We start from the raw sequence: 25,938 nt of genomic DNA, 5'->3' as shown, positions 1-25,938 counted from the left end.
TAAGTGAAACGAGATCAATATATTTATTTAAACAATAAAGGGACACAGATTTATATATTTGTTGTGGTTAAACAAGGGTTAAGTTTTCTCAGAGGGTTGATGAGCTCTGATGAGAGCTCCTCGCATGTCAGCCAATTGGTGAAGCTGTAGGCAGCTCTTGTCCCTCCTTAGTGCCAGCTCCCAAGTTTTCAGTCCCTTGCTTCTACAGCCGAACAGAGCAGGCGGACTAAAACTTTGTTATCGGTAAGCTGGAGAAATTAATCTCTAACGAGTTAAAAAATTACCATCTAAACTGATATTTTTCACAAAGTATGATAATCTTTAATATTACTGCAGGTTACAGCTATGAATTTTGGATATTGAAACTTTGAACTTTGAACCTTAATATTTTATTGTTGTACAACATGACTGAACTGATGATGATTGAATTGACTGAATAGTAGTTACTGCACTGTGACACTACTTTAGTTTAATTTGTGAGAGTTATCCTTAAAGGATAAAGGTTTCATTGTTTATAAGTCAGGTTTTTATATGGGACGAATCCAAGGACAAGGTATTTATTCTATTTTTTTGCTACTTTGGGGGAAATTTTTATACTTGAAGTTCTGTTAAACCTGTTGTAATACTGTGTGGTTACAAAATTCTTTTAAAAGGCTTAACATCACTAAAGTACTTTTAAGCCACACAACTGTGTTTTGTCTGGTTTCTCTGCCATTCATATACCAGAGCTCTAAGAGTCGTTCTTAATCTTCTGATACTAGCCCAAATTACTCATTACCTTGGTAATTATCCATTGGTACTGTATATAAGTCCACGTAAGTGCTACACATGCGTTACTGGCGATCAAATCTGCCATGGATAATTTTCAGAGTCAACATAACAAGGCTGCTTTCCGACTGCCACTTGAGCATGACGCAGCACCCGGTTTACCTACATTCCCACCGATCAGCTCGCTTTTGCTTCAAAGGCCGCATCGCAGGAAGCGGGGAAAGAGAGCAGGCTTTCTTGGGCGGCTTCGTCGGGTTCACAGAGAAGTGGCTCTTCGGGGGCTTTATTCCTGGGCTGCTGCTGGTAAGATACGCCTGAGACTTGTCGGTAGGGCTGGGCCATATCATACTGTTCACGGTAATACCGGTATAATGTTGGGCAACGATAGAAAAATGAAATATCGTGATAGAATATGGGTAAAACGCGCATGCGCAGTGCCTTTGTTTTCATTTGATTTTTCTGAACATCGACAGTGCCCCTTATAATCCCGTGTGCCTTATGTATGAATTCTGGTTGTGTTTACTGACCTCGAAACGATTTTATGTACACTGCGCTCGAAAATCTGTCAAATGTTTTAGTACGACTTTGCTAAGCTACAAACCCGGACTGCTTGATGGATTGTCGGAGCATTACGGCTATCGTAGGCAGGAGCCTCGCGGAGTGATACGTACTGTGCTTCAACATAATATTACCGTATTGTGTGTGTATAACCTCTTTTTAAGTTTTGTGGATGTTATACATGGTTACGCTGAGGATATGTTGGCCAATTTCCACTGGAAATGCCTTTTGGTTAAACTGTCAGCAAGGAATTTGCACTGTTACATTTTTATATAACTTTAATGCGGATAAAAAACAGCTGCTTGTTTAAGTGAAAATACATTGATGGGGTTTTTTTGCACTAATAAAGTTGTGGAGTTGTAAAGTATTTTGTCTAGTGTCAATTATATCGTCAGTTATATCGTTATCGCAAATTTTCAAATGTATATTGTGCTAAATATTTTTTGTCATATCGCCCTGCTCTACTTGTCGGAGCTGTATTAAACCCCACAACCACCAAAGCTGTCACCTGCAAGCATGGAAAGCCATGGCTGATCGCAGCAGGAATGTGGATTTGCTCTGCGCCTTACCGCACTGTGCAGTCTCTGTTCCAGGCTACTCTACACCTGTCCCGGTGGGTCTCAACATTAACATGATGTTAATTAATGCCCGCTCAACTGCCAATAAGTCTTATATCTTAAATGACTTGTTCTGCTGAGAAAAGCTTTTCTCCATCACTTTGTAAATAAGGTGATGGACCTGAGATCCAAAATCTCCTCAAGTGCCTCCCCTTATGAAGATGCCCCTCGGTCTCCTGGGTATTTACTTCCTTTTCTCCAATCACACTTAATGATTTAATCACAGTGATAGGTAAAATGAAATCCTTATCGTGCTCCTTGGATATATTGCCTCCCTCTATCCTGTCTGATACTCTCACCATCATTGGTCCTCATTGTTATCAATCATGAACAGTTCACTGAGGAGAGGCGGTGTTCCGTCCTAATTTAAACATGCTGAGGTAACTCCTCTGTTAAAAAAACAGAATCTAGATCCTACCTCCACTAGTAATTATCGTCCTATTTGAAAATTGTCAATAATAAGTAAATTACTGGAAAAAATTGTATTAATTGTCCTTACTATACAGATTTTTGACCCTTTTCAGTCTGGCTTTCAAAAGCAGCACTCCACTGAAACCGTTCTCTTGAGGGTCTATAATGATTTATTCATGGCTTCTGATGCAGGGAGTTGTTCTGTGATCATTTTGCTTGATCTTAGTGCAGCCTTTGATACCATCGACCACAAAATCCTACTTAACAGGCTGAAGGTTCTGGCTGGTATATCTGGATCTGCCTTAGACTGGTTTTCCTCCTACTTATCACATAGGATCTTTTCTGCTAGGACTGACAGGTTTACCTCTAACATTGCTGCACTAACCTGCCGTTAGGTTGGCAATGTGGCAATGCCACAGGGTTCAGTTTTGGGTCCTTTATAATTTTTACATGCTTTTACATGCTTCCTTTAGCTGGCATTGTTCAATCTTTTAGTGACCTGTCTTATCATTTCTATGCCAATGACATTCAGCTGTATATTTCCTTTAAGCCTCATCAGCTGGATAGGTTGTTCACCCTAGTCCAGTGCTTAACTCAGGTTTCTGATTGGCTTTCTAGCAACTACCTTGTATTAAACACGAATAAGACAGAGACCATGATCATAGCTCCTCCTGAACTACATTGTAAAATCAGTCAGGTTCTTGCCCCTTTCTGTTCCTCTCCTAAGTCAAATATTAAAATCTTGGAGAAATATTTGATTCTTCTCTGGGCCTGGACTCGCATGTACAATCTGTCTCATTTCTTTCATTTACGGAACATTTCTAAACTGCGACATATGGTCTCCTTAGCTGAACTGGAAAAAATTGTCCATGCATTTGTGTCATCGCGTTTAGATTATTGTAATGACCCGTTTAGCAGCTTGGATAAATCCTCTCCTTCTTGCCTCCAAGCTATACGAAATGCAGCAGCCAGACTACTAACACGTTCTAGCAAGCATGTTCACATTACTCCCGTCTTATATTCTGTACATTGGCTCCCATTTGATTTTAGAAATCTTTTTCAAAATTCTTGTTTTAACATACAGAGCACTAAATGGGCAGGCCCCCATATTATTTATCCAAGCTTCTTATAAAATACACTGCTGTTTTCCGTCACCGCTCACAGACTCAGAGTCTGTTGTCTGTTCCCCGTACACGTCTGAAGACCAAAGGGGCGGAGCCTTTCAGTCTGTGGCACCAGGGCTGTGAAACAGTCTACCTCTACAACTACGTTTGGCTGACTCTGTGGAATCCTTTAAAAAGCAGTTAAAAACTTTACTGTTTAAATCTGTTGATCAACGCTTTTTAAATTGTACATTTTTATTTACTTTTAACCTTTTATATTGTGTATATTGTCTATTCTGTGACTTAACTTTCTGTTAAAAAAATAACTTCATTAAATATATTTTTAAAACTGAATGATAAGCAAAGTGCAGCCTGAGTCACAGTCAAGGCTGACTGTGGCTCTGCCCATCAGCTGTAATAACGTCCTTCATGAAATAACACAATATTACTGAGCAGGACTTACCTGTAGCTGAAAACAGAAAGAACTTTATACCCAAAGTGCCGGACAACACACTGGAAAACAACCAGCAAGGTTCCACATCCACTGGTTTATCCTCAGTCACTGCAATACAAACACAACAAACATGTTAAAAGTCAAAAACAAAATAAATAGAACGATTAGAATAGAAGTCTGAAAATCTACTCCTCACTCACGGTTTTAAAACAAAGAAAATAAAAGTGCACAAGCTGAACAGTGCTTAATACTGCACAGTAAAGTGTGATGGTCATTGTAACCATTCATCCTGGCTACACACCACTACTACGTTTTCTTTAAACAAACAGTATTATTAAAGTTCTTCATGACTTGGCCAAGTGTCTCTCCTTTGAAAATCAAAATATGGTCACATTAGTTAAAGACACATTTAAACCAGAGGTTTTGCACTGCTGTGCCATTAATCTGCTGTACAGCATCACAATATTTAGAAATGATCAGACACAGTGGATCTACTCTGTTTATAAAAAAACAAGTACATATGTTTTAAGACCACGGGGAGAAAAACTCAAGAGTCACCATAGTTCAGAACACTGCGCTCATCATGAATTAACGAGTTTTAAACCAGTCAACACATGACCCTCGTTTATTGCGGGAGTTAGGTTCTAAAAATAACCTCCAGTAGACGAAATCCACGAAGTAGCCAGCTCTTATTTTACTGTTTTTTATAATGACTGTAGATGTTTTAAGGCTGTAAAAGCCCTCACTACACACTTTATACACTCTTCTCATACAGGCATGAAAGTTTTCACACTTTCTCAGATGTTTAAACAGTCTCAAAGTTCACGCGACGGAGGAGATTGATTGACAATGGTCTGCAGCCAATCAGAAGAAGAAAAAAAAACATGCAATTTTTTTGTAATCTGCGAAACGGTAAGGTCACGAAAGGAGAATCGTGAGGGACCACTGTGATCATCTTTAAGTATCTGAGTGGTTCACAGACAGATGTGTAATCACTCTAAGAGGTGAACTGTGAGCAGCAGCTGTCCTCATAAACCAAATGGTCCTGTTGCTGTGATGTTACGGGTCTGTGTTTCTACACTGGTTAGCAACTACGACCTAAATTCAGAGATCTACTTTTCGCAGTTGGCAGCCAACCGTATGCTGGAGGAAAATGTCTGAATCACATGACTGTCTGTGAGTGGAAACATCCCTTTCTGTTGGAGCAGAGCCAACTCTTTGTGACTTTTTTTTGTTTGTTTGTTTTAAATTTGACTTTTACGTGTTTAATCTGCATTTAAACTGATAAATAATAATCTATAAAACCAACTGTGACCTCTCTGTGAGTTTGTGAATATGAAGACCTGAAGCTCAGAGTCTCTCCAGCGGCTCTCTGGCCGAGCTAAGGCCGCATTCAGTGTCTCACTGAGCGGGAGAGCAGCGGCTCCTCTCCGCCTCCTCCCTAGACTGAATGAGGCAGGAAAAGCTGCCTTCAGTTATCAGGAAGTGAAAATGACTCTTAGTTCTGCTGCTGCTCTCATTTAGACCTTGATCACAGACGCTGACAGAAAATGGCGGACACACTCGGCCTCGTCGGAAAACATTAATGGAGAGACCGGAAATACAAACAGAGTTTGTTGTGTGAAGAAATCAAACTTGAGCTGAACAAACAGTAAAGTTCCTAAAGACAAACTGTTAAAGGAGGAAACAAAGAAAACTTACTGTTTCTTCACACACCAACAATAAGCTCCACTCCACACCTGGACACTAAACACGGACACACAGGTGAGCTGCTTCCTGGAAGGAGGCGGTGTTCTGACAAACCATCCTACTTTGGCAAAAGGTCCTACCGTAAGTAGTTTATGCACGTTTCTGCTGTCACAGAGTAATTCCAGCACCAATGTAAGTAGGTATGACGGTTTGCCACTTAACTTTGCCCATCAGAGTGTGCTTGTAGCTCATATTCATACAGCCAGGATGGTTTGCCACTTCATTTTACCCGTTAAAGTATGCTTGTAGGTATCATTGACAAAGGTAGCATGGTTTGGCACTTAATTTTACCCGTCAGAGTATGTGTCTAGCTGTTATTAACAAAGGTAGGATGATTTGCCACTGAATTTTAGCTGTTAAAGTATGCTTGTAGGTGACATTCACAAAGGTAGGATGGTTTGGCAGTTAATTTTACCCATCAGAGTATTTTTCTAGCTAATATTCACAAAGGTAGGACGGTTTGCCACTGAATTTCGTGTTGTGCGCATGCGCAGAAACTACGGGTAGGATGGTTTGCCAGGTAGGATGGATTCCCAGAACAGCGGAACTCCACCTGAAACTCAGCACAGGTGGGAGGGGGGAGGAAGCAGATTTTCACATTAAGAGCACTTTCTTTTTGAGCGAGTGTAATGTCACACTGATGTTTGTTGCTATGTGACTTTGTTAGAAATCATCAGTACTTTGGTCTCATTTCTCCATGTTATTTATTTTTAGACATTTTTTAATACATTAGCTTTTTTCTCATCCCACCTTTTCAACAGACTTGAGGTTGTCAGACATTTCTATCACAGCTGTGTCACAGACAGATGTAGGACACTTCTTTGTATAAGTAAAGCTCATAAAGAGCAGTGGAGATGATTTAAAGTGTGTTGTGCAGTTAAAGCTATTTCTGTGACTCTCTGACCTCCTGTGAAAGTTGCTCTGAATGAAACAGCCAATCAGATCATCAGAGAGAGAGCAGGAACATCAGGAGAGGACACATCAACAGTTTGGTCCATTCACAGAAGAAAGGACCAGAGAAAGGCCTGGATGTCCAAAGAAGACACGTGTGGATGATCCAGGATCCTTTCATGCTAAAGAAAAAGCCTTCATCACAACATCAGCCATGTGAGGAAGACTCTCCAGGAGGAAGACCATCATTACCCAACACATCCATAAAGAGAAAGAGTTCACAGAGTGAATCCAGATGTAGAAGAACATCATCAAACGCTTTCAGAATAAAAGCTTCTGAAGCAGAAACATGCTGTCTGTGTGAATAACACAGTTAGTCTGCCTCAGTTTGTTTAGCAGCAGGTTTCACAGTATGAAAACAACATAATGTCACACGTACAGACCTGATATCTGATTAACAACATGAGGACTGAGCTTTAAATCTGCAGTTTATCAAACACCACTGAGCATCCTCACCTTTAAATCTAACCTCTCTTTGTTGGTCCAGCTGTGAGTCCGTTACTGCGAACTATGGAGCAGCAGATTTCTGATGTTTCTACTGGAGACTATCGTGTGATCGTGTGATCATGTGTTCATGTGATCATGTGACGCTGAGTTCAGGACAGAGAACTGAAACCTTGTGAGGAAGTTTGGATTAAACAAAAGCAGAAATGTGTCTGGGATTTAGAAACATGTAGAAATGTTTGTTGGAGGCTTTCTGTGCTGTTACTGAGCGCAGCATTAAAATGATGTTTCTATTGTAGTTTCTATTGTAGTGACACTTTAAACTGGTTCTACTGCAGATCACAGAAACACTCAGTGTCAGGGACCTGGGTCTGGGCATTCCAGGGCCCGCGAGCAGTAATGGACTTCTCTAATTTATTGGTTACTGTGTCCTTGTATTGGGCTGCTGTCCTTTGTTTCTATTTATAGGCATGTGTGTGCATGTGTGCGTGTGTGCATGCGCATGTGTGGGGGGTGGGGCTGTTACAGGCACCTTCAGGCCTTGTGGGTGTTGCCCTGACAGCTGGATGATCACACACACCTGGAGCTAATCTAACGCCGTCAGGGACCTACATCCACAGTGTGGGATCGTTATGCACGACTACCTGTTAGTTTCCCAGCAAGCCAGTAAGTGCTAGTCTGCCACGATTGGGGAGTATTCTAAATTCTTTGTGTGTGTTTCCCCAGGAGGATTTCTGGGAACGAGGAAGCAGAGGGTGGATGGTACACAGGGAGCGGAGACACGGAGCACAGGCACCACGAGGAAACACGGAATGGGAGTTGGGAACACATGGGGATTTATTGGTTATCTTTTATGTCTGCACTGCAAATAAATAATGATGACAGAGTCCTGCAGGACCCAAATGCAGGACTCTGTCATCATCACCAGAGTCCTGCATTTGGGTACTTATTCCCCACGTCCTGCCAACCTTGACACTCAGGCTGTATCCCAATTCAGGGTCTGCAGCCTTAACGGTCCACAAGGGCCGCGTACTCAAAGACCGCTAAGGCCGGAAGTGTCTAGCCTCCGTCGCGCTGCCCAGGTTGCCTAGCAACCATGACACTAACAGCTGGAAACATTTCATACAGCTTTGTTTGACAGAAATGAAGGAGAATATATTTTGTTCATTTGTTTGTTTGTTTGTTTCTACATGAGCTTTGATTTGATAAGTATCTGAGGCTGAGACCACAGGACTGTTGGGCTTCACTTCTGCACTAAACAGTCATTTTAAGATTAGTTAGTAAATAAAAATTAGCTAATGTTGTTCATGAGACTAAAGTCATATCACTTTGGTGATGTAAATATAATATGGTCAATATTATTACTATATTAATTATTATTAGTTATTACAGCAGTGAATGAACTCTGTTTCAAATACTGAGCTTCAGTATAGATTCAAGTTGCAGTTATTTATATTTCCTATCACCTTAAATCTTCACTCAAAGACAGGTTTCTTTGACACTGTATATATAACTGTGTTATATATATGAGAGACAAATATTGTTCTTTTAATATGTTGGCATTATTAAATTTCTCTCAGTGCTGGCTTTAAATATCCATAAAATCATCACATTCTCTGTAAGATTAAGCTCAACTATGGAACGGAGTATATTTTAAAGTAAAGGCTTTAAAACCAAGTTGGTACAAACATTGCTAATGTCACATAACTTTGCCAACATGTGCCCAACAGTAATGTTTTAACCTTCTTTGTTATTGAAAAATTGCACATAAATGAGTTACATATTATTCAGTACTTACTTTTAAAAGTTTACTCTTCGGGCTTCCTCTTCCTACGTCTTTTTCCAGTAAAGCTATCCACACCTACCGCCACGCTATGCATTCTGGGATATGTTGGGCCACGAAGTCTACACCACCACATCCTTATGTTGTGGAAATTTATTAATAGAGATTGAAAATGTGACGTCATTCAGGGGTAAAACCGCAAAGGATTCTGGGAACGAGTGGCAAGCGGTACTAGTGCACGCAGGCTTTCACATGAAAACAGTCACACAGCGATAAAAAGAAACACAAAAAATGGCAAGAAGCTGCTGTATTATTAACTGCAATAGCTGGTCGCATGACAGCCACGGGAAGCCGACGGGTAAAGAGATTGTTTTTTTTATCGGATTACGTCGTGGAAGAGAAAGTGTTTAAGCCACATTTCCGAAGTAACAAAGAGCCGACGGATGGCCTGGATTGCAGCCAGACCAAATATAACGTCCCAGAACACTCCAGCTCACAGGTTAGTCTGCTCCAAGCATTTCCACAAAGGTCAGTCTTCTGTTGTAGTTATTGCGTAATTTATCATAACATAATAGTTGATGTAGGTTACAAATAAGTCTCATATTGATTTGAATTGAATTTGTTGTGCTATGCTGCTTTGTTCACTGTGGCTTTGCGGGCTAATGTTTGTTGTGTTTTGTAGGAAAACCAGCCTACAAAATGCTGGAATGCGATCCAGGCTGGGCCCCTCTATCAGCCTGGGTCACATCGAGTGTAAAGCTGCTACCACAGCCAGATTTGATCGGTGAAGAGAGAGAGCAATATCAAAACAGCCACGAAACGTCCGCATATATGTGCCCAAGTGTTGTATTGAAGCAAGCAAGTGATGAATAACTGTTTTCCAGTATGTTGTTTTGCAATGTTTTTTTGTTTTTGTTTTTTGCATTGTTGATTTGTTTTTCACCAAAGCAGCTAATAAAGCATAATGGAATATAATTTTGCTTCTTTCTTGTAAGATTCTATAATAGAATGAAACAATAATGCCAGTTATAAATAAAGACAATAAATTCAATGAATTACGAAACACTCATTTTATTTCTAATAGATCTGAAAATGTTGTGTAACACTACAACCTGAAACGACAAATAGATGCTTTTGCCTGTACAGGAGATAAAGGGAAAAAAATGTAACAACAGCTGTGAAATGGAATAGTCCAAATCACCAAAGTAAACTGGACCTGGGCTTGTTGCAGGGATCTGAAGTTACTAAACATTTTGTGAGTGTATGCACTAAAACTTAAGACCATATAATAATAAATATGTGCGTGATTAAAGATGGGCAGCACGCTAACATCATTACTTCACTCTGTATGCTCGTATGGGTCTGACCCTTTCAGTCCTTTGATTTTTTCCTCCTCCTTTTTTTTTTGCCTTTTCATCACGTCTGTCTTTGTACGGACTTGTCGTGTTCTCCGTCGTTTTGTACACATCTGTTTTTGGGGCAAATAAAATGCAAGTAGGGATTAAAACCGCAGAATTAATGATTACCGATGCTGGAAATACTAGCGCTTGATGCAGTGTTTTGAATCTGTTGCCACGGGTACCCACAAAGCAATGCGCGAAAGTCATGTGGTCTGTCAATCTCTATAAAGCCTGCAGACACGATGAGCAGTTAAAACCCAACACTTTATTTGCCATGCACGAGGAGAGATGTCAGTCAGAGGGCACTGAGAGTTGTCTCTGACAATGAACAGTTCAGGCGCTGTTTGCAGCAGCTTCTTCAAGGTAGTTGTTGTATTGTTTATAATGTTTGCACTCCGTGCTTATTGTCCCTTGTAGTTTGCCGTAGTGGCAGCGGGGCGTGTTTGTTTACGTAAGTGGGTGTGTGTTATGTTGGACTGAACGAGCGGCAATAAAGAAAATGTTGGCTCACGAAGCAGATTAAGAATGTGTTATTCATAAGTTTGAGAACAGAATATTACAGTAGTGAAGGCAGCTTCAGCCTCTGGTGTCCAAGAAATGCGATCATTGGCTGACAGGCTCGTACCATGTATGAGTGCAGTAAGTGGGGCTTCCACAGAGGAGTAGTGTGGAATGAAAGTGCGACAGTATGATATTGTTCCTAGGAATGACATCATCTGTTTTTTGGTGAGAGGCTTTGCAATGGTCATCACAGCTTCCACCTTCTTGGAGGAAATCTGGTGAGAGTTATAAGAAATCACATGCCCTAAGAATGTGACTTGCTCTTTACAAAACTGTAGTTTTGACTTACTAGCTTTGTGGCCCTTGTGATGCAAATGTGTCAGTAATGCGAGGGAGTCTGCAAGGCACTGCTGTTGTGGGAATAGTGGAGTGCGAACCAGAGAGGTGGGGCATGGGATAATTACTCCGGCCCTTAGCAGTGATTAAAACACAGGAGTGATCCCCTCTATGGCTTCCTGTTTCAGAGGATATTGTCTTTGGCATGGTCTAAAAGAGGACTTTGGAGTGATTACCACTGGTTCACAATCTTTAATTAGGCCTACATCATACTTAGAGGAGGCCCACAAGCCAGCAGGTACCTCTGTCAGCAGGGGGTGTGAGGAGTTTAAAGGAGGTGCCATTTGAAGCAGACATTGTGAGACAGCGATGTCCACCAGCTCTACTGAGCGGACACAATCAACTGTACATGTCATGGCCTACTTATATGCTATCATTTCTTGAGAAAACAATACTGTGGGATCCTCTGTAGTCTCCCAATCGCAACCGCGGTAGCACCGGTGCATAAATTCTCTCATGTCTTCCCACTGGCAGCTGTGAGCTTTTGCCAGGGAAACATGTGGGATGGCATCCATAGCAAACATCTTTCTTTGATCATCAGTGAGAGAAATCGCAAGCGCAGCAAATGTGGAGCTCCAAAACATACACGTCACAGTTAGTAAATCATTCCCGGTTCTGTACCATTCTTCCTCATAACTGTCATCAGGGCCATGCAGAGAAAAGTGAGACATGCAACTCAACTCTCCAGGAGCCATAAAACAGACATCTGGAGGCATGCAGTTGCAAGTCGCTTGTATGAATTCTGTAACAAGCGGCCGCTCCTCCAGCTTCCGCCCGTAAGCGAAAGCCGGGGTCACGGGGTCATATAATCATAGTCAAATTGCGTGATTGTAATACCATTATAGCAGGAAATTAAACTTATTTTCAGCTTGCACATAAAATCTCTGGCAAGCAAATTGACCAGGCACAGATCTCACCACACAAACCAGTGTGTGAATTTTTTACCCTGTCCGTCTGCACAACACAGGGGTATGGTGAAAGTTTCTCTCTGTATGGTTCCTGATGCAGACACAGAATGAGTGAGCCTCTCACTCAGCACGGGCTGGGGTGAGAGAGAATCTGAGCGTAGTACAGAGTGGGTGGCCCCGGAATCTACAAGAAATTCTACTTCCTGATTACAAACTAACATTTTATACGAGGGCAGTGATGATGAGGCGCGCTATTTAAATGTACATATGTACCAGCTGGTGACACAGAAACGTGTTCTACATGCTCAAAAATGTGATGCATTAAAGTGTGTGTGTCTGTGTGTAAAACACTTTCTACATCAGTGGGTGTGTGTATATGTGTGTGTTCTGATGAGGTCGGCAAACCACAGCTTGAAGCGTACTCTGGCGTCCTTTCCCTCCGGTCCCGGTCCGCCTGCACCCATCACCGGCTCTGCGCTTGGTCGTTTTAGTGTTGATGATGTTTGCGAATCGGATAGCCTCGGTTAGGGCAATTCTGCTTCCAGTGTCCATGCTTACCACTGACAAAACAGGCATCTGGGTCTCCTCCCCACTGTTGTTGTCGTTGATCGCGTCCTCGATCACGTCTTCCCCCCCAGCCTCGGCCACGTCAGCTGCCTTTACAGTGGAAGCCACCCTGTGGGTTCGCTGCAGCCTTGTACAGCGTTAAGGCTGCGTTGCGGAGGTGGGCCCTCTGTTTTTCCTCTTCCTTGCTTTGTCTTTCGTCAAGGTGGGTTTGAGCATGGCGTCGTAGTTCCATTACCTGAGGTTCATTTTCCCTCCCCACATGCGAACACCTTACTTCGGCTCCCACATGTGATCCTAGTCCCCGTAATATATGGCCGCAGAGATGGTGCTCACATGTGGAGGCAGTGACACCTGTCATGTTATCCTTCGGTATTCCACCATTGGCTTCAAACACATTTATCATACAATGTATGAAATAATCCACAGATTCGTCCTCTCTTCGCTGCAAGTCTGACAATATCAATGGTTTGCTCCATGCTCGTAGGTCAGGTGTCTTACCCCCAGTGTAGGGTCAGGCCAGTGCGGTGATATTTTCCTCAGGTTCTGATTAGTGGCAAAGGGCTGGACGTAATATCCATTAGTCCGCGGCGCTCTTTGTGTGTGGCTAAGCGCTTGGAGGGCCCCTCTCGGCCCCCTGCCCAGTTTGAATGTCAATTCTTAAGCTTCCTCTTGGCGGAGCTGCCGCTCTCCAGCCGCTGAACTGGCGCTGCCGTCTTCTGGCGGTGGGTCTTGTGGTGCAGAGCGGGATCAGGAGGGAAAGGAGTCCAGGTCGGCATCAGCTTTCAGGCCCTGCAAAACAGCCTGTACTGGGGCACAAGGAGAAGCACAAACAGTGCGTGAACAGGGAAATGATGTTTTGTTCTCCGTGTTATATGGAGGTGGAAGAGGCACTGAGGCAGATTCTGCGTCAGCCTCCCTTCCATGCACTTCTCTAGGCAATTATTTCAGAGCTGCTTTCTTTTCTCTCCTTTCTGCTACCCCCATCCACATTTTCAAACATTCCTTCTCATCACTTACCCTACGCAAATCTATAGTCCTAACTTTCCCTACCTTCAACAGTTTCGCTTCTTCCTCCCGCAACTGTTCCTCTACTTTCTTTAACTTGTTAACACTCAGTGATCCCTTTTCAGGAAACCTGTTTACTTTTTGCCACTTAACAACATATTTCATACACCCAATTTCCCATTTCTTAACCATACAGTCAAATATTTAGTTTTGTCCCTGGCCGCTGGGTGAAACGTCTGCCGATCTGATGGCTCTAGATCTCATGTTTAGATTCAGAGCGTCCGCTGCAATGGCCTTCTTCCCTTCTCGGCAGAAAAGTGCTAAAATACCGTCACTCACGCACTGTGTTGTGCAGAAGTGATTATCAACGGTGGACTCGAACCACCGTTCCCTGTGATGGAACAGTGTTTTTGCAATTACTTTCTGGCAAATAATTGCTTTTCCTTGCACAACACCGGAACCGAACACAAGCCTGGGGACTCGAACCCCAGGATTTTCCTTCCGGAGACTCGAACTCCAGAAATCAGCAGACACTTCACCACTCAGCCAGACAAAAAACTCTCGTGACTTGTATAAATGGTAGATACAGGTCACCGTTCTGCAGGAGTTTCCCCTTGATTCGTCAAGATGATCTCAGTGGTCGCTGAAGCAAGGGCTCCGTGACTCTGCCTTTCTCTTTGCTTTAATCAGCCGGCAGGACTGAAGCGTTTTAATACCTCGGGGTGATCAGCTGTCCCGGAGCCGTCCTTCAGTGAGAACACTGGATCATCCTGTTCTTGATGCCACATCCTTATGTTGTGGAAATTTATTAATAAAGCCTGCAGACATGATGAGCAGTTAAAACTCAACACTTTATTTCCCATGCATGAGGAGAGACGTCAGTCAGGGGGCACTGAGAATGAACAGTTCAGGTCCCTTTTAAACACAGTCACGGAACAAAAGGCTTTTACAGTTGTAGTTCACACCTTGGCTCTAAACAGAAAAACCTCCATCACCTGTGAGAAGCTCCCCCACTCTGGGGTCAAACTTTCCCGTGTGAACTTCCCTTTCCCAGGAGACACTCACCAGGCTCCCACCATCTGTTTCTCAAACACACTAAAACTAAGAGACATCAAAAGCATCTTCATCAATATAATACATTAAAGAGAAATCCCACTACACTTAAAATTCAGGGAATTGAAAGACGCATTTGAGAGCCGCATTGCGTCGCTGTGACATAATTGGCCTTAAAATGCGGCCTTTAAGGCTGCAGACCCTAATACAGCCTCAGTGTGTTAGTGAAATGTGTTTTTAGCTGAGCTGTGTCCTTAATCCAATCTGCAGTGAACAGTTTGCTGCAGAGCAGGAAGCCTCTTCATGACAAACTCGTGTCCCACTTCATCAGCTCCATGTTTCTTCTTCTACTTGTTTTAACTGGAAACTTTGATTTCCTGTCTCACTACAGCTAATAACTGCTCTGCTTTAATGATTTGTTTGGAGCTGATTTTACACATTCATTTAGATATAATAAGTTCCAATATAATATAAGTTCCAATTTGTTATATATAAGTTCCAAGTGAGTCCTCTTGTTCTCACAAGTCTGAGCTCCTTACTAAACTTCAGCTTCAGACCAAGAAGTCCAAACCTGCTGCATTGACACACATGAAGGAGTCAGGGCTCCACCTCTGATGAAGAAGGAGGAAGATTTTCACAATAAGAGCATGTCATGTATTGTGAGCTGTAGAAGGATGAGATGGACTGATGTTAACTGACACGACCTCCATCTGCAGAAAAGGAGCCAATGAACAAACTGCAGCTGATTGTTTCCACACTGCAGACTGGATTTATTTCAGCTCAGAGCTCCAACATTACAACCATTTTAAATTCAAACGCTTTTATCAGCCTGAAAATCAAACATCATCACTTACACACTGAGTCACAGTCAGCTGACTGCTCCTGTAGCTGGAGGACAGATGTTAATTACCAGGGAAGACAGCAAAGTCCGTAAAGACTCAGAGGAGGGAGTTTGGTGTGGAAGAACACCTTTGGGATGAAGTACAGTAATGAAAAAATAAACATAATAACAGCCCCATACAAAAGATTTTGCTCTCACTGATTTGTTTAAATATTATTAAGGTTTAAAAAGCTTATAATAATAGAGGTTAATAACTAATAAAGGTTCAGTGGCAGTCGATTGGAACATTTTACGAGGTCCATGAGAGCAATGAGTAACACTATAAAGACAGCTGATATCAGAAGTTCAAAAGTATCTCTATCAAATATCTTCCACTGACAAAAAACAAAAGATTGTCAGTCCAACAGACTACACTCTGTAGCTGCTCTGATATATAATTTTTAATTCATTCAATTCAATTCAATTTTATTCATATAGCGCAAAAACAAATAGCGTCACAACAAAAGTTGCCTCAAGGCGCTTTATATTGTACAGTATATCCTATAATAATAGATACAGAGGAGAAAAAAACTCCCTTTTAACAGGAAGAAACCTCCGGCAGAACCAGGCTCAGGGAGGGGCGGGGCCATCTGCTGCGACAGGTTGGGGTGAGAGAAGGAAGACAGGATAAAGACATGCTGTGGAAGAGAGACAGAGGTTAATAACAGATATGATTCAATGCAGAGAGGTCTGTTAACACACAGTGAGTGAGAAAGGTGACTGGAAAGGAAAAACTCAATGCATCATGGGAATCCCCCGGCAGCCTACGTCTATTGCAGCATAACTAAGGGAGGATTCAGGGTCACCTGGTCCAGCCCTAACTATATGCTTTAGCAAAAAGGAAAGTTTTAAGCCTAATCTTAAAAATAGAGATAGTTTCTGTCTCCCGAATCCAAACTGGAAGCTGATTTCACAGAAGAGGGGCCTGAAAACTGAAGGCTCTGCCTCCCATTCTACTTTTAAATACTCTAGGAACAACAAGTAGGTCTGCAGTGTGAGAGCGAAGTGCTCTAATAGGGTGATCAAAGGAGCTTGCAAAGAAAAGCGTCTGGACTTCTTTAAGTTACTTGAAGACGTTTCACCTCTCATCCGAGAAGCTTCTTCAGTTCTAAAGTCAAATGGTGGAGAGTCCCAGATTTAAACCTAGTTTAAATCTTACCGGCTTCCGGTAAACTTCGATGTTTGCACATTGAAGAGAACGGCAACCTCAACATCGAAGTTTACCGGAAGCCCACACACACGGACCAGTACCTCCTCTTTGACTCCCATCACCCTCTGGAACACAAACTTGGAGTAATTAGGACCCTACACCACCGGGCAGAACGTGTTCCCTCTAAGCCTGAAGGGAAAAAGAAGGAACACACACATGTAAAGGAAGCACTCAAAACATGCGGCTATCCTAACTGGGCGTTCTTAAAGTCAGCAAAGAGGCACAGAAAAGAAGATCAGACACCAGTGAGGGAGGATAAGAAGGACAGACGCAACAACATTGTCATCCCCTATGTATCAGAGAAACTCAGGAGAGTTTTCTCCAAGCATGACATCCCGGTGCATTTCAGACCCAGCAACACGCTCAGACACAAACTGGTTCACCCGAAAGACAAAACTCCAAAACACAGACTTAACAATGTGGTGTTTGCTGTACAGTGCAGCGAGGAATGCCCAGACCTCTACATTGGAGAGACCAAACAGCCACTTCACAAGCGCATGGCACAACATAGAAGAGCCACCTCCACAGGACAAGACTCAGCAGTCCATCTGCATCTAAAGGTCAAAGGTCACTCTTTGAGGATGCCAATGTTCACATTTTGGACAGAGAGGACAGATGGTTTGAAAGAGGAGTGAAAGAAGCCATCTATGTCCACTGTGAGCAACCATCTTTGAACAGAGGCGGTGGTTTACGACACCAACTGTCTGCCATCTATAATCCAGTTTTGAGTTCCCTTCCCAGACGCCTTAACACCCACTCACATCCTGGGCCATCTGACCTCGGGAAATCACATGATAGGGTGGGGCCAGGTTTCACAATGAGCTCACCCGAAACTCTGGCTGATTGGGACCCACACCCAGTTTCACACCTTGGCTCATGTGATTAGAGGATCATCAGGGGGTCCTTTTGTCCCTCTGTGGGGGGAAACTCCCACTAGGTTTAAATCTGGGACTCTCCACCATTTGACCTTAGAACTGAAGAAGTTTCTCGGATGAGAGGTGAAACGTCTTCAAGCAACTTAAAGAAGTCCAGACACTTTTCTTTCCAAGATCCTTTGACTACGATGACCTGGATGACTGAGAACCTTCACAGACCTAATAGGGTGATATGGTACTACAAGGTCATTAAGATAAGATGGGGCCTGATTATTTAAGACCTTGTATGTGAGGAGCAGGATTTTGAATTCTGGATTTAACAGGAAGCCAATGAAGGGAAGCCAAAACAGGAGAAATATGCTCTCTCCTTCTAGTCCCTGTCAGGACTCTTGCTGCAGCATTTTGGATTAACTGAAGGCTTTTCAGGGAGTTTTTAGGACTTCCTGATAATAATGAATTACAGTCGTCCAGCCTGGAAGTAATAAATGCATGAACTAGTTTTTCAGTGTCACTTACAGACAGGATATTTCTAACTTTAGAGATGTTGCGCAAATGGAAGAAAGCAGTCTTACATTAATATTACATATTTGCTTAATATGTAATACTTTAAGTTCAACATTTTCCAACCTGATTTCTTAACAATATCAAAAATGAGCAATTCTGTTATGCTGCTGTATCAGGGATTGATATAAACTCATGTTTCTGTAGCTGATCAATAAAAATCATTGTTGTCTTCATTCATTTACAATAATTCTTTAGCCATAAAGCTTCAAAAGAGCAGTTCACATCTCAGTATTTCATCAACAACTGAGGACACTAGAGTGTCATTCCTTAGTGTAACACAATGCAGATCATACAGTTTAACAGCATTTGACACATTTCTGTATGTAAAAATGTTTCAGGCTGAACAGTCCTTCAATGTTGACACTAGATCATATTTTCTACTTTTCTGTCCACTGGAGTGGGTTGGTGGTCAGTCTGTGAGGTGTTATCTATTGATTTCCATCATCAATACACATTAAACACAAGTATTTATGAAGCTGATAAGATGGATCAAGACGCTGAGCTTTGGAATATGGTCTTAAACAGTCTCCTGCTGAGTTGCTTGGATTTCACTTGTGATAAGTGAAATCTAAAAGTTGTACACAAACTGACACACATGTCATCCTAAGCACATGCACACACTATTCAGTCCATTCTTTGATAAACACTTGTATAGTAGTCAGCAAATATGTGTTAATCACAGATCGAGCACACGGAGGCTTCCTGGGTTTGGGCTGACAGATGGAGAAGGCATGGAGAGGTTCTGCTCCTTCCTCAGAAGATCTGCACGAGTCACAAACAGATGACTCCATCGACTGGACCTTCTGACTGATGCATTATTGCATTATGGGAGGAGGAAGTCATCGGATCTAGGTCTACATATTTCTGTATTAGTAGTTAAAATGACTCATTTAGATTCAAACTGAGAGAGCTGACAGTTCCTACTTATAGAAGTGCAGCTCCTTCAGAGATGGGACAAAGAGGAGAAGATCACCAGTCTGCTGAGGAGGACATTTCTGCCATCCTGAAAGAATCCCCAAATAACCCGACTTTAATGGAATGTATGTTTATATTCGCAAGTGAATTTTTTTTATTTTTTTCTTCCATGTTTGTCCAAGTGACTATTTCAGAACAAGAAAAACAACAGTGGATGGAAAGAGAGACAGAAGCTGCCAAACATGCACTTTTGAAAACGAGACCCAAAGGTTTGTTGATTTGGCCAGATTTGTTTCTTATTGGGTACTCAGGAAGCTCACAGTGGATACTTCCTGTCTTTAGATTCTGTTCCCAGATGAAAGAGGAAGTATGTTATGAAACTGGTTAAATTCAACCAGCTCAGGTAAGACACATTTCTATTTAAGGTCCTGCAACAGCTTCATGCATTAAACTATATTTAGTGTTTTGTTGATAGAATTTCCAATGGTAAGAGTTCAAATGTTAGCAAACATACAGGTTAACAGCTGTGCTTAGTTATGTCGACTATATGATGGTAAAACCTTGCTGTCAGTTTTACATGTGCGTTTTAAATGTAGATCCCTGAATCATGAGTCACCCACTGCAGACCAAACACAGGAAGTTAACGTGTTAATGTTACTATTTCCAATAATGGTGCCCTTCATCTAATCTAGGGTGTTTGTTCTTCCTGTTGTGTTTAGGCCAGAGATGCTCTTCAAACAACTGGCAGACACAACCACATTACAAGAAGATGGTGTGAGTCCGATTTGATTTTCCAGTCAACGCTGAGAGACCTTGACCAGGAAGTCAGAGGTCAGCTGATTGTCACGGACCTGGGTCTGAAGGACCCACGGTCTTTGAATAAGCATGGACATGTGTATTTTTGGTGCTTCTGTCCTCTGTTTCCTTATGTTTGTGTGTAGGTGGGTGTGTGTGGGTGTGGCAGAACACCTGTTCTTCAGCCCTGGTGGGCGTGGCGGTCAGGAGCCTGGCCAAACCTGAGGAGAAGCGCACACACCTGAAGTCGATCAAGCTGGAGAGCTATTTAACAGTTTGGCTGAGCGCTTCTAGATGCTGGATTGTTGCGTAAGACTCCACGTCAGTGTCTAGACTAAGGTTTAAATCAGTGTGTGCATCCCTGCAAGAGCGTGTTTCTTGACGGCTGCCTCTGGTATTCTTTCCCCCAAGAGGAGCGTGGAAACAGGAGGGCAGTGAGCACGGGGATTGCGAAAACACAGGAGCGGAGAGCACAAAGACACGGATTTTGGGAGAAGACACTGCACGGGAGTCAAGGGAGCACACGGGGATTTATTGTTCTTTTTCCTGCACTGTAAATAAACGCACCATTGTGGTGAAGAGTCCTGCGTTTTTGGTCCTATCTTCCCTACACCCCCACGGTTGGTCCCGTAGACCGTGACACTGATTCTGCGAGCACGAAATGAAGAAGTAGGAAGGATCGCTCTACTCAATCTCAAAAGAAAATCTCCTGGTGCTTGTTTTGTTTGTTGTTATTTATATTCATTATGGCCATTATAACGATTTGCGTTTTGATATTAACAAGCACTGTTTCATTGTCACAGAGAGGAAACGTTGTATTTTCTGCCTCACTTCCTCACAGTAAAGATATTTGTACTCCTGCAAAGAAGATTCTGCAGGTAAACTGTTGATGGTACAATAAACAGTTGTAGAGAGGACAGATGGTTTGAAAGAGGAGTGAAAGAAGCCATTTACGTCCACTGTGAGCGACCATCTTTGAACAGAGGCGGTGGTTTACGACACCAACTGTGTGCCATCTATAATCCAGTTTTGAGTTCCCTCCCCAGACGCCTTAACGCCCACTCACATCCTGGGCCATCTGACCTCAGGAAATCACATGATAGGGTGGGGCCAGGTTTCACAATGAGCTCACCCGAAACCCTGGCTGATTGTGACCCACACCCGTTTTCACACCTTGGCTCAGGCGATTAGAGGATCATCAGGAGGTCCTTTTGTCCCTCTGTGGGGGGAAACTCCCACTAGGTTTATATCTGGGACTCTCCACCATTTGACCTTAGAACTGAAGAAGCTTCTTGGATGAGAGGTGAAACGTCTTCAAGCAACTTAAAGAAGTCCAGACGCTTTTCTTTGCAAGCTCCTTTGACTACGATGACCTGGATGACTGAGAACCTTCACAGACATGGTACAATAAACAAATTTCACTTTGCAAAATGTTGTGCAGGGCAGGTGTGGTTGCTTCTTAGACTATCATGACCTGGATGACTGAGAACCTACGCAGACACGTTCTGAAGGAAGGGCTCCACACTTATTGTACTGATTTAACTGTGCTTATTGTCATCGAGCAAAGTTTGTTTAATGTGTGTCTATTGACAACACAAAGCATTTTTTTTTCATTATTTATAAAACGTACAAGTCTTCAAATATATCTGCAGTGCTTGGTGTAAATTCAATGATTCAAGCTGCAGTTGGTTGTTCATCTTCACTGAAAAATAAATATGAATAGATGATAATAATATATAATTTAATAAATAATAAAATATCATGTGATCTTGGTGTTTGTATTTTCTGTAAATGTCTTTTTTAATGTAAATGCTTTGTTCCAGACGGACAGGGAGTCGCTATCAGGCTGTCCAAACAAACCCACGTCTGTAACAGAGACTGAAGAAGATTGTAACAGAGTCCAACAGTCTGCAGTGGCCACCACAGTCCACCGTCTTCACATCACAAGGACAATTTCAACATGTCTGTGACGTCTCCTTGCCCTTGTACTCATGCCTTGATGAACAAGTAGGTAGAGTTCAAATGTGGGTTTTCAGTGAGTTTATAAGTACAATTTACTGTTACTACTGCTGTTTTTGTTTTGTCAGGTTTGTTTCATGAACATTTCTCAGACAGAAGAAGGTGATGTTCCTACGGAGCTGAAAAGGAGAGCCGTCGATGCCTAACATTTGAAGAGCAGAGCAGCTGAAGAAAAGCTCTGACTCCACTGTGAGATGGACACTGTGATTCATCACCAGCAACACACTGACCTGCATTCATCAATAGATGACACTCAGGACCCTGGTTCCAAAGCTGTTCTTGTTCACAGCATCATCCAGTTAGAGAGGAAACTGTATAATGCAATGATGATGTTCCAGCGTCATGTTGTTGCTCCTCCTCCACATGCTTACCTGCCACAGTTTAACTCCGCCTCTCAGACAGTCATGTCACCTGATCTGCACGTTTTGCTGTACGATGACATCATCTTGACGTCGACGAGGAGGACGAGAAAAACTAGTTTTGTCCTGCAGATGGCAATCTTGCACCGTGTTCAGAGAGCCGACACTTTGGCTGTGTCCCAATTCAGAGGAGAAGGGTCTGGCTGCAGCCACTGTGGAGCTCCACAGTAACCGGACACACATGACCGCCACAGTAGCCAGAAACACGCATGGATACCGTGGAAGTCTTGCAAGTGGATCGCAAAGGTTGGGACCGAGTCTTTATTAAATAAATTTGCCGTTAGTAATTTCATAATTCTAGGAATCGTCTATTTTTCTTACAATGATCATGTTGCCAATTTTTTTTGCGTTACAACAACATTCCTTCTTATTTTAATGTTTTTTCATCGTGCTCCATGGCAGAGAAACACACGGATATGCTTTTTCCTGGGCCTGGTTTAAGTAAGAGAGCTGGATTAACGGCTTCTGTGGGCGAGAAGAAGAAAAAAAAACACATTTTGCATTAGAATATGATTTATTGTTGGCATCAGAGATGCAAAATAACGAATACTTCAATACTGTACTTGAGTAGAATTTTCTGGTATCTTTACTTTACTGCTGTACTTTTTTGTGCCTACTGTATACTTCTTTATACTTCTACTTCTCACATTTTAGCACGCGTATCTGTACTTTGTAATCCGTACATTTGTAAATCAGTCCCCCGCACGCGTGCTTTGGACGCAAGATTACTTCCAAATTTTGTACATAAATTATATTTTAGACCCTGTACTTCTTATTTCCACTTGACTAAAAAGTCGAGTCGGTGCTTTTTAAACAGAGGTATCTAAACTGTAGTAAGGAACGTGTGTACTTGTGACACCTTTGGTCAACACTGTAAATTTCGTCACAAACAGATTTATATATTTATCAATACTTCTATTTGTTATTCTATTCTGTACAGCTTTTTTATTGCCCAGATTTTAGTTAGCCCCTGTTCAATTGACTGTTATATGTCAATAGAAACATATCCCACAAATTAAAGTGTCTTGTAAAATATTTGTTTGTTTTTTTCAAGAATTTTCTTCCCAAATCTATTACATGCCAACTGTAAATTGTTATTTCTGCTAAAACCTTAACTTAAATGTGTATATGGTGTTTATCTGTTTCTCTCTCTGTTTTAGATGCACATATCAATCTGGAATTCGGGCTTAAAGCCAGAATTGCAGGAATGCAACACGTGTTGCAGAGGACTCTTTCACTGCCCTCTGTGCCCCACTTTCAGCCCTACTGTCAGGGCAAAGATTGAGGAGCATCTAAGTGTGCATATAAAAAATGCTTTGCATTTCAACGGTATGTTTGTATTAAATATACTTTATAGTTATAAATATGCACTTTTTAAAGCACTTCTGCAGTATCTTTGTTGACTTAAAAGTTGCTGTTGATATTGTACAGTTCAGTGCATTCATCTGCAACAAAAATAGTGTTTTTATAAAATATATTTTTATTTACTTTTCACCACTTTTCTTGACATAACGTTTGTGATCCATACCATTTTGCTTTCATTATTGAGGTTGGCTTGGATGTTTTTGTTAACATGTACAATCTGATTGTTAGATAAATTGATTGCATTCTATACAACTACATTTAAATTACATCTGTTTGTTTGTTTGTTTGTTTGTTTGTTTGTTTGTTTGTTTTTTTCTCTTACAGATAAAATTATATGCCGGTGCAGGCTGCCTTGTAGGACAACAGGACACTTTCACTGCCCTGTCTGTAAGATTATAATCATACGGCGTGGGGATATGGCAAGGCATTTATTGTCTTGTCAGCATTCTTCAATGCCAAGTCAGCCACCATTATCAGGACTGCTGAACTCTCTGAGGAGACCCGTATTCCTCCGGCAGTACTCTTTGAGGAGACCTGTCTCCCCCCCAAGGTTTTGTCTTCGGTATCTGAACCATTTTCTGAATCTTCAGCACTCCTCTGTAGGCCCGCCCCAGGAGATGGATAAACCCAGCATTTCATGAACACTGTGATGGAGACCTTTGGTTTGTGTAATGTTATAAATACTCGGATACTCCCCAGAGGCTCCAGACTTTTACATAAAGATATTATATTCAGTCCTGTAGAAAGTTATATATTTAAAAATATGTGATCCTCTCTGGTTACTCTGGTATGAATAACTCTGAATCACTTTATGGTAAATAACACACTATGTGTAAAAAAAAAACTGTGAAAAAATTCCAGATGACAAGTTTGTAGTTCAACATACAAGTGATGACCTTTGACCTTCATCAGGTTTTATTTAATTGTGTCAGAGAAAATCTCATATGCTCTTCATGCAGCTGAGTACATCAAGTGTTTAAAACGGAAGCTGTGCAGGTCTGAGATCAGCAGCTCTCTGAAACACCAAACTGAGGTCCTGTTAATGCTGATATATAGTGACACAGTTACATGAGTGATTAATCCTTTTGTTTTTTTTATCTTTAACTTTATCAATAAAACTGCAGCTTTCACTACAGCACGTGTGGTACTTTAACCTTTGCACTGTTTTCATCAGTTCATTTTGCAGTTAACATATGAACACGTTGGATGATCTGTCTGCTGTCACTGGGTGGTGCTGAGGTCTGAATCTGAGGGCAGCTCCTGTAATCACAAAGACAACAGAACCATCAAACTCAGATATAAATTTTATCCCTCAATATTGAAATAAAGCTGATCCTTCTGTCCTCACACACTCAGGATCTGAAGTTCTTCTCTTACATTTGTTTTCAGTATTACAGTACACTACAGTACTTTAATCCACAGTTCCTGATTAATGAGTGACTGAAGTACAAGCTTTTAAAAAGTGTTACTGTCTTTACAGATGTGGCAAGAGACTGAAAACATGCTGTTGTTTGCACATATTTAATATTCAGCTCTGCACAGGAGCTGAAGCAGAGTGCAGCCTGTTGCTTTTACAGTATAATACTTGTAATAAAAGTACAGTAACAGTAATTAGTGACTGAGCAGCCGGGGCGTTTCTCTTGATTTCTTTAGTAAATCCATTCACCTGCACAGATTAGCTAAACGAACCCTGACAGCCGATTGCTCATTTTAGCTAGCTAGGTCTCAGGACCTAGCTAAGGACGGTAGTTACGGATTAGCTTTGTCAGGAAATCAATATCCTTAGTATCCTTATTTTTTATTATATTGTTTTATGTACTTTAATAATGAAGGCTTGTAGAGCAAGGCCACCTTTGACTCACAAACTAAGTGCTCAGCCAGACTGAAAAACAGGAAGTTTTAGTGCACAGGCATATTAATAAATCAGACACAGAAAAGAGGAACTGAATAGGAGTTTCGCTGGTAATGAAACTGTGTGATGTGTAAAGTACCAAAATAAAACCTATATGAGGCACAGTTTATGATTCTGATGTTAGAGCTCTTGCAACTGACGTTTGAGCTGTGCAGGGGTCTCTCTCTTCCGGAAGATGATTGAATAAAAAGAAATATAAATGTTTTAACACACTATGAGTCGGTTTTCTCTGTTCTATCATGGGGATAAAAGGATCGGGGTTTAATAACTTACAAACACGTTTAACTTACCGAACAAGTGCAGCAGGGCCTCGGGT

General features: G+C 41.8%; 1 protein-coding gene and 1 long non-coding RNA gene across 8 annotated transcripts in view; one reads left to right on the top strand and one right to left on the bottom strand.

Moving 5' to 3' along the window:
- The window catches only part of LOC146363647 (stonustoxin subunit beta-like), a 33,625-nt gene extending 26,462 nt beyond the window's left edge, over nt 1–7,163 (bottom strand). For 2 of the 7 annotated variants that reach the window (XM_084918756.1, XM_084918760.1), the window contains exons 1-2: nt 7,068–7,163; nt 3,921–4,019 (exon numbers count right to left, since the gene is read on the bottom strand). The gene's annotated coding sequence lies outside the window, so the exon portion shown is untranslated. The other 5 variants (XM_084918753.1, XM_084918754.1, XM_084918755.1 and 2 more) reach the window with 5 other exon arrangements.
- A 16,231-nt stretch (nt 7,164–23,394) lies between these two features.
- LOC146363646 (uncharacterized) lies at nt 23,395–24,843 on the top strand. The gene is made up of 2 exons (XR_014799186.1): nt 23,395–23,674; nt 24,035–24,843. It is a non-coding gene; the product is annotated as an uncharacterized LOC146363646 (long non-coding RNA).
- The last annotated feature ends 1,095 nt before the right edge of the window (nt 24,844–25,938 follow it).

This window comes from Perissodus microlepis, chromosome 22 (assembly GCF_051167445.1).
Source record: "Perissodus microlepis isolate ML-2025 ecotype Zambia chromosome 22, ASM5116744v1, whole genome shotgun sequence".
NCBI classification, from domain to species: Eukaryota; Metazoa; Chordata; class Actinopteri; order Cichliformes; family Cichlidae; genus Perissodus; species Perissodus microlepis.
This window is presented reverse-complemented; position numbering and strand designations above follow the sequence as displayed.